This window comes from Bison bison, unplaced genomic scaffold, assembly GCF_000754665.1.
Source record: "Bison bison bison isolate TAMUID 2011002044 unplaced genomic scaffold, Bison_UMD1.0 scf7180017864048, whole genome shotgun sequence".
Taxonomy (NCBI): Eukaryota; Metazoa; Chordata; class Mammalia; order Artiodactyla; family Bovidae; genus Bison; species Bison bison.
In genome coordinates this window covers 6,336,384-6,347,033 of record NW_011494620.1, presented here as the reverse complement: position 1 = coordinate 6,347,033, position 10,650 = coordinate 6,336,384, and the positions used below count along the sequence as shown (strand labels likewise).

The 10,650-nt window shown below is 40.9% G+C and overlaps 1 pseudogene across 1 annotated transcript; it reads right to left on the bottom strand.

Annotated features, from left to right (window-relative positions):
• Nucleotides 1-7,074: 7,074 nt before the first annotated feature.
• Nucleotides 7,075-7,902, bottom strand: LOC104985480 (annotated as a pseudogene). Its single transcript, XR_824899.1, has one exon. The product of XR_824899.1 is annotated as a 60S ribosomal protein L7 pseudogene (transcript).
• Nucleotides 7,903-10,650: the final 2,748 nt, after the last annotated feature.

The window sequence follows — 10,650 nt, the reverse complement described above, 5'->3', positions numbered from 1 at the left end:
GGTGACAATATACAGCCTTGACGTACTCCTTTTCCTATTTGGAACCAGTCTGTTGTTCCATGTCCAGTTCTAACTGTTGCTTCCTGACCTGCATATAGGTTTCTCAAGCGGCAGATCAGGTGGTCTGGTATTCCCATCTCTTTCAGAATTTTCCACAGTTTATTGTGATCCACACAGTCAAAGGCTTTGGCATAGTCAATAAAGCAGAAATAGATGTTTTTTTGGAACTCTCTCGCTTTTTCGATGATCCAGCAGATGTTGGCAATTTGATCTCTGGTTTCACTTGACTTCACATTCCAGGATGTCTGGCTCTAGGTGAGTGATCACACCATCATGATTATCTTGGTCGTGAAGATCTTTTTTGTACAGGTCTTCTGTGTATTCTTGCCACCTCTTCTTAATATTTTCAGTTTCTGTTAGGTCCATACCATTTCTGTCCTTTATCGATCCCGTCTTTGCATGAAATATTCCCTTGGTATCTCTAATTTTCTTGACGAGATCTCTAGTCTTTCCCATTCTGTTGTTTTCCTCTGTTTCTTTGCATTGATCACTGAGGAAGGCTTTCTTATCTCTCCTTGCTATTCTTTGGAACTCTGCATTCAGATGCTTATATCTTTCCTTTTCTCTTTTGCTTTTTGCTTCTCTTCTTTTCACAGCTATTTGTAAAGCCTCCCCAAACAGCCATTTTGCTTTTTTGCATTTCTTTTCCATGGGGATGGTCTTGATCCCTGTGTAGTGTGTGTTACCAGTACTTTAAAGTGTCTATTTTTATATGCATCATATCAGCTAAGTTCTTCACAGGCCCAGCTGCTGGGCAGAGAACAATTGAACAAGAAATTCTCATTAGTTTCTTTTAACCAGGTCCTTTTTTTTTTTCCTTTTTGCTGGTTGGAAGGAAAAAAAGTACGTTTCTATTTTCTACCAAAAGCTCCATCTGTATTTGAATGTACTCTTATGGTTATAACAAATAATGTGCTTCAACAAATGGAAAAAGTGTCGTAAATGACAACAGATGTAGCTTAGTGCTGACTTTAGATGGTGGCAAGGCCTCCTATAGGACAAGTGATGGTGCGTCCTTCCCACTCAGAACCATCAAACACAGGAGTTACAAATTAGAAAGTAATGGCTATTGCTCTGCTTGTTATGATCAACCAGAAAAACAGGCTTTGGCTTATTGACTGTATTATTGAGCCCTAATTAGCTGTGGTATTTGGACATTCTGAGGCCTATGGTAAGATAAATAATATTTATGGTTTCTTCAATGTATCAAATCATTGTTTATGAAATGCAGTGTAGGATAAAATACTCGCCTTTTTCAGAGTTTAGACCACAGAGTGACCAAGAACTCATTCTGGGGTTGCGATTGAAGCACTGGAGCCCAGTGTGGGTAATCTTCGTGTAGACACTCTAACCACACATGTCAGAGTGCTCAGCGGCGTCTCGGGCCCACTCAGACTCCTCGACGGGTCCTTAACCAATGCCCTTAACATCGCCACGTGAGCTTTGGGTGGAATTGAGGAAGGGTAGCATTAAATACACTGAGTAATCTGAAAATGAAGGGTGGGGGAATTAAAAACAAGTTCATCTGGGTTCAAAAAATTTTCTGAGAATGTCAGCACTTTCCGTTTAGGGGAAAAAAGATGTCTTTTAAAAACTTTTCTGTAGGAGAACTTGCTAAACTCTTATTAGTGCATATATTGATATGAACTGAAATAGGGTAGAGAAAAAAGTAAACAAAAAAGCAAAGTCTCGAAGACCTCAAATGAAATACCAGGATAACTGCACGAAGACAAATAGATCTCAGTTTCCTTATCCATAAAACAGGGAGAAAAAATATAAAATTCTTGGAACCAGATGAGTTTCAGAGTTCAGTATATTTAATATTCTATAAAAGTTATAAGATAAACGTGCATGCATGCTCAGTCGCTCAGTCGTGTCTGACTGTTTGCGATGCTATGGACTGTGGTCCATCAGGCTCCTCTGTCCATGGGATTTTCCAGACAAGAATATTGGAATGGGTTGCCGTTTCTTCCTCCAGGGGATCTTCTCTACCCAGGATCCAACTTGCGTCTCCTGCGTCTCCTGCATTGGCAGGTGGGTTCTTTATCACTGTACTACCTGGGGAGCCCAAAGTAAACATACCATTTGTATATGGACCCTGAGAGGGTCTGGGGAGCTGTTCCTTCATGAAATGCATTAATATTTCTGTAATGCAATGTGTACCAAATGGATTGAAGACTATAAGCTGCCTCACATTAGGTTATGTCAGTTGTTGCTGCTGAGTCAGTTTGCTCTAGACTTAGAAAACACTTTGAGTGTTCAGAACTTTTAAATTTATGAACTACAAATGAAGTGTAATAAAAATAAAAGGCTGTAATGGGCAAACTGTGCATAAACTGTGTATAGTGCTAGGGTACAGTAAGCATGCAGTAACAGTGGCTATTTTTAATTATTAGATTGAGTTGTATGAAATTTTTGTTTTTATAGGTAAAAGACAATCAGATACTTTAATTATAATATTATGTCACCATTGGAAGTCTTTGAGTTGATATTGATTTGGCTCTATTACTACTCCATTTCTTTTCTTTCCTTCCTTTCTGTACCTTTCCCTCCCGACCTTAAAATCCTTGCACGTAAAAAGTGATGTGAGCAGTCACCTTTGGTTGAGTTACTAAACAGGCTCTTTAAGCTTCATCTACTTATATAAGGGTAGAAGGGCTTTGCTTAAAGAATATAAAAACCAAAACAAAAATAGTAAAGCAAGCAGCAGGCATTTTACTTGTCTTAGATTTCCATGCCCTTTTTTCTCAGCACACCCTAAGTGTTCTAACCACAGTGACTCTGATGACCAGAGTTTCCAGAGAAACCTGGGACTGAGCTGAGTCATAAGGATTTGAGTTGGGGCAGCACAGAATCCAGGCCAAAGTCATGGTGAGCTGGTGTGAACACACAAACAAACAGACAGACAAAAACAACCTACAGCACAAAGCAGCCAGCTGCCAACCACTTCAGAATTGTACCAAAGTGACCTGCTGTTCATGAGTCTGTTTCTTTGCATTCCTTTCTAACTGTAGACCTCGGCCACTCAAATCACTCTCAATCTTAAATAACATTATGGACCATCCACGGGGGCAGAAGAATCAGCAAACTCATGCATTGCATTACATTATGTTTACAAGTGTATTTCCAAGGTTGATTATTTATTTGTTTGATTAAGAATTTCTCCTGGTGGCTCATGGGTAAAAACATCCACCTACAATGCAGTAGATGTGGGTTCAATCCCTGAGTTGGGAAGATCCCCTGGAGGAGGAAATGGCAATCCACTGCAGTATTCTTGCCTGGAAAATTCCATGGACAGAGGAGCCTGGCAGGCTATAGTCCATGGGATCCCAAAGAGTCAGACATGACTGAGCGACTGGCCACCCACACGAAGAGAACCTTAGTAATTGAAAGCTTCTTTTATTTTACTAATTTGTAAATACTCCTGATTTTTATGGTAGAAATGAATCTAGGCTTGTCAAATATTTTCATGGTAATTCCTCTAATGAAGATCTTAATTAACCAAGTAATTTATGATGAATGTAAAGGCATCTTAATTAACTGAATTATTTTTGGTGAGTAACCTCACCCCTACAGCAACGTGGGACCTTCCAATTGCTTTGGCTAGACTGGGATGTGCCCCTTCCTGGGCTCCTCAAGATAGTCCTGGACCTGTTTCCTGTGACTTCCACTGTTTGTAAGCCTCCTCATTATCCAGTGCATTCTCATAAGAAGTTCCATCCTAATTTGAAGTAAACTGACCACTCTGCACCTTCCATCCTAAAAAAGTCCAATGTGCTCTTCTGGTTTATTCCAAAGGCTACTTTTTTCCTATAAAAAATAGTTTTATTTCTCCCAGCAAAATTGATGCATAGAAAAATTAAAAACTCAATTAAGCACAAAGCAGAAAATAAAAATTACCAGTAATCCCCCCACTTGGATAATCACTATTAAATTTTGATGTATATCCATGTAGCACTCTCTCTTTTTACAAAAGTGGGAGTACCCTGTTACGCAATTTTGTGAGTTATTTTTGCTTAATTGTTGTAAATTCCTTTCCCGTTTTATCTCAACAAATTTAATGATTAAACTATATTTCTATTGTGTGTATAATTAATCACCAGTGTTGGACATTTTGGTTGCTTACGTTTTTCACCACTATAAGTACTTCTGTGATAAATAACTTTGTAGCTAAATTTTTGCACACATGTGTGATTATCTCTCAGGTGAAGTTTTAGAACTGGAGTTATTGGATCAAAGTGTAAGCACCTTTTTGAGGAGTTTGATTCTTAGGGACAAATTACCTTCCAGAAAATTTGTGCAAATTTGCATATCAAAGCAACAGTCTCTGACAGTCAGTCTCTCTTTTCTGTGGCTTCTCTCTGGGAGTTTTTCACTGCTTCTGCCTCAAAATTGCTTGTCCTGAGTTTGTCAGTGCTGGCCCTGGCCATTTTGTCTCAGAATACTGCCTCAATCTCCCCTTTCTTTTTCTGCCTTTGGATCTCCCTCGATTGAATTGTCTATTGAGCAGTAGAGGGGAAGAAAAATGAGCCCAATATGTTTTTTGTTTATTTGTTTGCATCCTATCCAGCCTATGGGAGGCAGCAGTAGCAGCAAATTAAACTCAAGCCTTGCAAGATTTGCTTTCCACTGGGAAATGAAAGACCCACGAAGTTCAAGGAGCCCATTAGTGGCAAGAAAATTAAGAGCGTAAACCCAAAGAATGCCCACAACTTGCTGCTTGGTATTACACGGATGCTTATGGTTCATATAATCTCTCATTGCTCAAGTGTGTTTAAAGACAATAACAACTCTGATTACATTCCTAATATAGTCACCAGGGAAGCCCCGGGATATACTAGCTAGGGTCAACCACCTGTGGCCCTAGTCAACAATCAAAGATGGTTGTGACAAATACTCCGTGAGATAGTAACAGAGGGGAATAGAAACATCAGTGCTGCTTTTTATTCTGTAACTTTTCATCTTAAGTGTTTTGGAGGAACAGGGACTGAGACTCCTGTTTATGGGCTGAGACTCTTTCTGTGCTCTTGGTGATCAAAAGGGCTGTTGGGGGCCAGCGTGAGGCACTCTGCCTATGGCAAAGGTCATGAGGAAGGAGGCTCGACATACGCAAAGGCGGGATGGAGCCTCAGGAGTCCCCCTGGAAATCCTCGAGCATCTACCCCCATAACCAGAGCCTGCCTACTTTACTACTTTGTGCTCTCACCTACACCTCTGACTTTACGGGGGGCTGTCCCCCACCACCTCTTTCGGAGAAGGAGTTAACCTAGAGCTCCAGTTAGTAATAATTCCTGGGCGTGATAGGAGTGTTTCAACCTACAAACTCCTCTGAAGGTTCTCTAGCCTGCCTGACAGGCTTGTCCGGCCACATGTGATTGCTCACAGCCTCCCAACCATGAGAGGCACGAGATGCTTTAAACCTTCTAAAAACAGGTTCTTTAGAGAAGTTAGAAAATTATTAGTATAAGTATAGTGGGCTGATTAGAAATTGTATTGGTGAAGGGTTTTTCATTTGTTGAGCCAATGCTTACTGCTAAGTCACCACATTCCCTGCCCTTACACACATTAATGAATATATAGAAGAAATAAGTATTAACTTTTGATATTAATCACATTAGACCTTAGGCTAAGTAAATTCCTTCCTTAATTAAAACCCACTACACCCTCACCCTATAGGAATGTAACTGTATCTGGTACCTTTGGAAGGTGGCGTCTGTTTCAAAAATAATCACCCCTGGAGAAATAAGTGTTCTGGTTGACTGACCACTGTGACAAGGAGAGGGTCATAAATTGTCAGAAGGCCCCCCTGGCCAGAAGATAATGTAACACCCCTAAGACCTCTGTATACATTTGTATGAAGCACCTGACTTTGATAAAAGTCAGGACTGCTGACCCCACGTGACTTTTGCATAACATCTCAGTGTATAAAAGTAGACCATGGGAAATAAAGAATTGGGATCAGTTCCTCGAAATACTGGTCTCCCCATCTCTTTCTCTCTCTCAAACTCTGGCTGAGTCTCCGTCTGGAGCGCGGAGCCTGCCATGCTTACTAATTATGCCTGGGCTTCTAAAATCCGACCGGGGAGGCCTCAATGTCTCCTCTCCTTTGGGAGAATGGAAGGACGCCTGCGGCCTACGTAAGTGGTGCAAGCTTCTTGTCTTGAAGTTTTATTGGTTTCCCGCATAAACCAAGCTACTCAGCCTTTTTTCTCCACTGAATTTTCCTGCTGAGCTATCCTCATTCTATTACTCTTTATATCTTTAATGAATGTTTAAATTAAGTCGCTGACGCCGTCTCCCCTTCGACTACACTGGATCAGCTAGGGCTGGACCCCAGCAAAGGGCATTTGGGGAATTCTGTTGTTTCTTGGCAGTTCTTACAGGCAAAGGCAAAGGCAGGCTGAAGGGATAGCTATTTTTCCTGCCTGTTTGTCTCTATTGTAGGAACTTAAGAAAACTTTGAGAAGTTTGAGGCTACCTATTAAAATGTGTACATTGGCTTTTGTGGATTACCATTTTTAGCTATGTATGTTCTCCCTGACCAACTCTGTCCATGCCATTGAGAATAAACTGCATTTTTCATACATTTATTTATTCACTCGCTCTTTCCTTGGGCAAAAGACTTGAGGAAGAAAAGGGTTGGAGAGAGTGCTCTTTGATTAAGTAAAAAGACAAGAGTCCTACTCTTATATGTGATAGAAAGATCAGAACCTCACCCAGTATTCCCAAGAGGGTTTTTTTGTGAGGATGGAAGCATGGGGACTCATACTGCAACCATGTCTTTGCTGTCACTTAGCTCCATGGTCTCTCCTACTTCATGAGGAGCATTCTTATGTTTGCGTGGCCTTCCTCCATACTGCGTATCATCTCTTTTCCTTTATTTGCCCCAAACACAGCTAATATAAGACTGTGGCATGAAGTAGATTTTTTCTGGAAACTTATTGGTTAATCTTAAATATCATTAACTGGGGCCAAACTCCCTTATTTTTTCTCTCTCTTCTTTGTTTTATTCTCTTTTTTTTTTTTTCAATTTGTTTCGATTGTTTATTAACCAGATTACAATAATAATCCTGGTAGATACCTTAGTTCATCCTTCTAATAAGCCTGTTGATCTGGTCTTCCCTGTTGCCAGCATCTCCACCTTCTACAAAATGGGTGGTCTTTTTCTTCATTCCACCTCGTGGAGAAGACAATTTAAAGGGCCACAGGAAGTTGTTTGCTTCTTTGAAACGTTTTCCAACGGTATAGATCTCATGAATCAGATCCTCCATGCAGATGATTCCATATTTCCCAAGAGATCGAGCAATCAATGCATTGTCTGTCAGGGCAATTCGCTTTTTGTTGATTTTGCCATAACCACGCTTGTAAATCAATTCATTTACAGACTTCAGATTTGGGTACCCCCATGCAGTGTATGGCTCCACAATTCTCAGCATGTTAATTGATGCCTTGTTGAGCTTCACAAAGGTGCCGCTGAAGATCTGCCGGAGGCGAAGGAGCCCAGCACCTTTCGAACCTTTGGGCTCACACTGTTGATACCTCTGATCCTGATGACAAACGCCAATTTGGGTTCCGCGGGTACATAGAAGTTACCGGCTTTTCGTGCCATCCTAGCCATTCGAATTTCAGTTCTGTACATCTGCCTGTATTCCTTGTGGTAATGCTTAGCTTTTTCATAGATAAGCTTCCTCCTTGCCTTTCGAAGCATCTTTTGGGCAAACTTCTTTCCCAGTCGCTTGATCTTAAGCTCTGCGAAATTCTTCCGCTTTTTCTTAAGGGTTTCTGGCACAGCAGGAACCTTCTTTTTCTTCTCTTCTGCACCCTCCATGGTTCCAGCCGGGAAAGAGGTCTTTTTTTTTTTTTTTTAAATTATGGTTGATTTACAATGCTGTGCCAGTCTCTGATGTACAACAAAGTGACTCAGTTATACACATACAGACATTCTTTTTTATCTTATTTCCCATTATGGTTTGTCACAGGATATTATGTATAGTTCCCTGTGCTCTACATTGTTGTTATTGTTTAGTCACTAAGTCCTGTCCAACTGTTTGTGACCCCATGGACTGTAGCCCACCAGGCTCCTCTCTCCATGGGATTTCCCAGGCAAGAACAGTGGAGTGAATTGCCATTTCCTTCTCCAGGGGATCTTCCTGACCCAGGGGTCGGCCCTTGCTATACCTTGTTGTTTATCCGTTGTAAATGTAATGGCTTGTGTCTGCCAACTCTAAACTCCAAGTCCGTCCCTCTCTCTCCTTTGGAACGGCCACAAGTCTGTTCTCTACATCTATGAGTCTGTTTCTGTCTTGTAGATAGGTTCATTGGTGTGATATTTTAGATTCCACATATAAGTGATATCATATTTGTCTTTCTCTGACTGACTTCACTTAGTATGATAATTTCTAGTTGCATCCATGGTATTGCAAATGGCATTATTTTATTCTTTCTCAAGAAAATTAGAGATACCAAGGGAACATTTCATGCAAAGATGGGCACAATAAAGGACAGAAGTGCTATGGACCTAACAGAAGCAGAAGATATTAAGAAGAGGTGGCAAGAATACACAGAAGAACTGTACAAAAAAGATCTTCATGACCCAGGTAATCATGATGGTATGATCACTCACCTAGAGCCAGACATCCTGGAATGCGAAGTCAAGTGGGTCTTAGGAAGCATTACTACGAACAAAGCTAGTGGAGGTGATGGAATTCCAGTTGAGCTTTTTCAAATCCTAAAAGATGATTCTGTGAAAGTGCTGCACTTAATATGCCAGCAAATTTGGAAAACTCAACAGTGGCTGGAAAAAGTCAGTTTTCATTCTAATCCCAAAGAAAGGCAATGCCAAAAAATGCTCAAACTACCACACAATTGTAAAGTAATGTTCAAAATTCTCCAAGCCAGGGTTCCACAGTACATGAACCATGAACTTCCAGATGTTCAAGCTGGATTTAGAAAAGGCAGAGGAACCAGAGATCAAATTGCCAACATCTGCTGGATCATTGAAAAAGTGAGAGAATTCGAGAAAAACATCTACTTCTTCTTTATTGACTGCACCAAAGCCTTTGACTGTGTGGATCACAACAAACTGTGGAAAATTCTGAAAGAGATGGGAATACCAGATCACCTGACCTGCCTCCTGAGAAATTTGTATGCAGGTCAGGAAGCAACAGTTAGAACTGGACATGGAACAACAGACTGGTTCCAAATAGGAAAAGGAGTACGTCAAGGCTGTATATTGTCACCCTCTTTATTTAACTTCTATGCAGAGTACATCATGAGAAATGCTGGGCTGGATGAAGCACAAGCTGGAATCAACATTTCCAGGAGAAATATCAATAACCTCAGATATGCAGATGACACTACCCTTATGGCAGAAAGTGAAGAAGAACTAAAGAGCCTCTTGATGAAAGTGAGAGAGGAAAGTGAAAAAGCTGGCTTAAAACTCAACATTCAGAAAGCTAAGATTATTGCATCTGGTCCCATCACTTCATGGCAAATATATGGGGAAACAGTGGAAATAGTGACAGACTTTGTCTTTTTGGGCTCCAAAATCACTGCAGATGGTGACTACAACCATGAAATTAAAAGATGCTTGTTCCTTGGAAGAAAAGCACCTAGATAGCATATAAAAGGTAGAGACATTTCTCTGCCAACAAAGGTGTGTCTAGTCAAAGCTGTGGTTTTTCCAGTAGTCATGTATGGATGTGAGAGCTGGATTATAAAGAAAGCTGAGCACAGAAGAGTTGATGCTTTTGAACTGTGGTGTTGGAGAAGACTCTTGAGAGTCCCTTGGCCTGCAAGGAGATCCAGCCAGTCCATCCTAAAGGAGATCATTCCTGAATATTCTTTGGAAGGACTGATGCTGGAGCTGAAACTAATACTTTGGCCACCTGATGCAAAGAACTGACTCATTGGAAAAGACCCTGATGCTGGGAAAAATTGAAGGCGGGAGGAGAAGTGGTCAACAGAGGATAAGATGGTTGGATGGCATCACTAACTCAATAGACATGAATTTGAGTAAACTCTGGGAGTTAGTGGTGGACAGGGAAGCCTGGTGTACTGCAGTCCATGGGGTCGCAAAGAGTTGGACATGACTGAGTGAGTGAACTGAACTGACAGATAACAGGGTAATACTCCATTGTATATAACTGCTGTATCTTCTTGTTCTATTTCTGCTTTATTGACTATGCCAAAGCCTTTGACTGTGTGGATCACAATAAACTGTGGAAAATCCTGAAAGAGATGGGAATACCAGACCACCTGATCTGCCTCTTGAGAAATTTGTATGCAGGTCAGGAAGCAACAGTTAGAACTGGACATGGAACAACAGACTGGTTCCAAATAGGAAAAGGAGTACGTCAAGGCTGTATATTGTCACCCTCTTTATTTAACTTCTATGCAGAGTACATCATGAGAAACGCTGGACTGGAAGAAACACAAGCTGGAATCAAGATTGCTGGGAGAAATATCAATAACCTCAGATATGCAGATGACACCACCCTTACGGCAGAAAGTGAAGAGGAACTAAAAAGCCTCTTGATGAAAGTAAAAGTGGAAAGTGAAAAAGTTGGCTTAAAGCTCAACATTCAGAAA